This window comes from Lacerta agilis, chromosome 9, assembly GCF_009819535.1.
Source record: "Lacerta agilis isolate rLacAgi1 chromosome 9, rLacAgi1.pri, whole genome shotgun sequence".
In the NCBI taxonomy this organism is placed as follows: Eukaryota; Metazoa; Chordata; class Lepidosauria; order Squamata; family Lacertidae; genus Lacerta; species Lacerta agilis.
Window position 1 is genome coordinate 27,445,181 of NC_046320.1, and position 3,417 is coordinate 27,448,597.

Here is a 3,417-nt window from a genome sequence, read left to right on the forward strand (position 1 = left end):
AATACTGGAAGAAGAACAGCAGGAAGAAGAAGCACCAGGAGAGAGACAGCTGACAGACTCAGTGTCCTTGGAAAACATTCCTGACCACCCCTCTCCCAGGACCAGGCGGACATTGAGGCTATTAGAACAGAGACCTCAGAGGCAGAAAGCTCAGATTAGCTGATGCAGGGGTGATGTAGAATAGGAGAGACATAGGGGAGTGGGATTTTACATGGAGCAACACCATTATTTAGGGAAGACTGCATTTCTTCATCTCTCTGTGAATATTAATAAATTACGTGGTAAGAACTTTTATTGTTTCTCTGCTTCTTGGCTGCTACCGTGGGAGGGATTGGATTCCCCAAAGCCTCCACAGCTGAGTGGGAAATTGAACTTTGGTATTCTTGGTCCTAGTCCAATAATCTAACCACTACACCACACAAGCTCTTAAAAGCTAGTGTGCCACATAAATTATTACTTATCAGTAACAAAACAGAACCTGACATTCTGCACCATGTAGTGCAATGCAGGTAAACTTTGTGGTCAGCTTCAGAACATGAAGTTCTTGGGAAATGTTGCTTCTGTTCTAAATTGATAAGGAATACCTTGTCAGAGGGATACCGTGTTTTCTCTTCAGATCATATAAATCTGTCGCCGTTTACTAAAGATTTCCATGGAGAGGAACATTTATTTTTGTATTTCTGTACACCACCCTGATATTTTACAAGAGAGTGGTTTATAATTATTGTATTTAATAAATAAAATGAATGCATGCCCGCAGCTTACTTTCTGAAACTAAGGATGCAATTGTGTACCTTTTTATCTAGGAGTAAGCTCCACTGAACTCCAAGGAAGTTACTTGTGAGTAGATAGATATAGGCTTGCACTGCTCATCTGATGTAGCCAGGGCATTTTCAAGCCTTTCTTTGTAGCCTGACTGGCTTTCTTTAATAAAACTGAACTTTCTCAGAATGCTGAATTTCATGTGCCACATTAAATTGTATCCTTGGTGCAGTGCGATCATGGAATAAACACAGCTCTGTAAATACTATGAGACATTGCATTCGAGAATCTAGTCTTGCTTTTGTTTCCATCCTTGCTGGAGAGTTATGCAAGCAAGAAATACTGCAATCAAGGAACAGCAATATCTCTCATGAGAGAATATTTCATTGATTAAAACAGACAAGTGGGGGAGGTAAAAAATCCATTCAACTGGATTGCAATGCTCAGCCCGAGAAAGCAACTTTGCTCCATGTGCTGGGCCGAAAATGACTATGAGGTAATCCCATCATAAATAATTGCTTTAAGCACCTCTGTATTATGGAAGTTGAAATTTGGAGCACAAAAGGATCTGCGATTGTAAAAGCATGTTGAGGGCCAGCTCTTATGATAATTGAGGCTTTTTCATTGGACACTTACTTCCTCGACTGCTGTACTTTTGGAGCATTGTCCAGCTGATACCTGAAGATCAAAGGAGCCTCCAGTTCTGTTTTTAAATGGTTATTCCCATATGAATTAAAGGAACTAAGGGAACAAATTACTCTGCCTTCTATGCAGCACAACAGGGGAGAGGAGGTATACATTTTGGAAGTACTTCTTACAAATAGCCCAAAGGCAATTTTAAGTGCATTTTGGTCTTAAAATAGAATTTCAAGCTGACCTGTTGAAAAAAAAAAAAGAATGCTGACTTTAATGAGTGCCATTAAAGATTTGCCATTGTTACTGTCAGGATTTATCTTTCTCTTCTTGGAGTCCACATTTGAAGCTTGGGGTGTAAAGAAAGCAAACAGCTCCACACTGCACTCAAGTTCTTTGATCACAGAATCAAACACAAAGTGGCTTAATAATGCTGGTTCCTTAATGTGATCTCTAGCTGACTTCAGAGAGGATAGCTCTTTCTCTCTGTGTATGTTTTATGGAAACAAGAAACAAATAAATGAAGCATATATGCTATAAATTTGTATACCTCTTTTTCTTAATTCATGCTAGAAAAGCACTTTATTGTCAACTGCTCTCATCCTAAAATCAACACAGGGAGTTCCTATCAAACTAGCAAAAAACTTTTTTGCTACTTGTAATGTCATTATCTAACACTGGCAATCTCAGATTTGTGAATGCCCACATTCAATGGAGAATGGCCTACAGTATATCCTTGAATGCACCATTCACAAAGCATATTTGAATCTAATAAAAGTCTTGAAGGGGCACCTGGCAACTCTATGTATAGCTGAATTCCACACAACAGTCCTCACTTTCTGGACAACTCATTTAGGCAGCTATTAATAATCAGTGGTCTATCTTGAGTTTGGGAGCACTCACAAAATCAGTCTGGAAACCTCAGCAGGTTGGCATTTACTTTAAAGAGACATAAATGCTAATAAAATAAATTGTAATATATGTAATATATGCAATTTCTACCAATGAACATGTGCTCACTCACTCCCTACACAATACACCGTACATTTTTTGTACAGCTGCATGTCTCAAGCTGATGCCCTAGTCAAGAATTCCCTGGTGTTTTCAAGGAATCAAGGGATCAATGCTCTGGATTGAGCCTTTTTTCTTGGTCAGACCATTTTGTGTTCAGGTTTAGATCAGCATTTTCCATTCCCTTCTGCAGGGGTGGTGTACCCATTAAAATCCACTCTTGGGGATTTGCGTAATCTAGTAGCATCCTAGATGCTCTCAGCTTGATATGGTTGGTGCTTCTGTCAAACTGTGGGCTTAGTGTGAGATTGCAAGGCTGTTGACCCAATCATTCCCAAGTGTCAGGAGTCCAGGTTCCCAGCTTGATAACACTGTAAGCGTAGGTAATTAAAAAGGAGGATTTATTGCAAAAACAAACAGATAGCTCCGGAGGGCTCTAACAAAGCCTCTGGCATCATTACTAAATATGACCTTTCTGAAGACTTGTTCCAGCGTTGACAGAAGATATTGAACTTACGACCCTTATGTCTCTTGTTTTGCTTCCTATCTAGAAGCCCTCCCATTTGCTGACTCTTCAGACTTAGTGGATAAGCTCCAACCTCTTCCTGTTCTGGCATACTATCTGTTTTTTTGTTCATGCCTGTTTGAGCTTTGGCTGTGTTCTAGCCTGCTCTCAGCTACTACCTTATCAGCCTGCCCGTCAAGGTCAAGAAGAGCCAAAGTCTGCAGCTGCCAGCTCTCCCCTGCCTGACTAACATCTAAGCCTCTCTGTTCCTGGCTGCTTTCTGCAGTTGGCTGCAACCCTTCGCTTGGAGCTGACTTATTCCTGACACCAAGCATCTTCTTGGCTTCCTGGGCAATTGGGTGATGAAATAGGCTGAAAGATGACTAGAGCACAAGTGGCACATGTCTTGCAATGGATAGCACCAAACACAAAAGCTCACAAAGCCTACTTTGTCACAGTGATGGCAGCAAAGAAACTGCCACCATTTCTCTGCCACCATTGCACCC

At 40.8% G+C, this 3,417-nt stretch overlaps 1 pseudogene; it reads left to right on the plus strand.

Annotated features, from left to right (window-relative positions):
• Nucleotides 1–596: 596 nt before the first annotated feature.
• On the plus strand, nt 597–726 carry LOC117053530 (annotated as a pseudogene).
• Nucleotides 727–3,417: the final 2,691 nt, after the last annotated feature.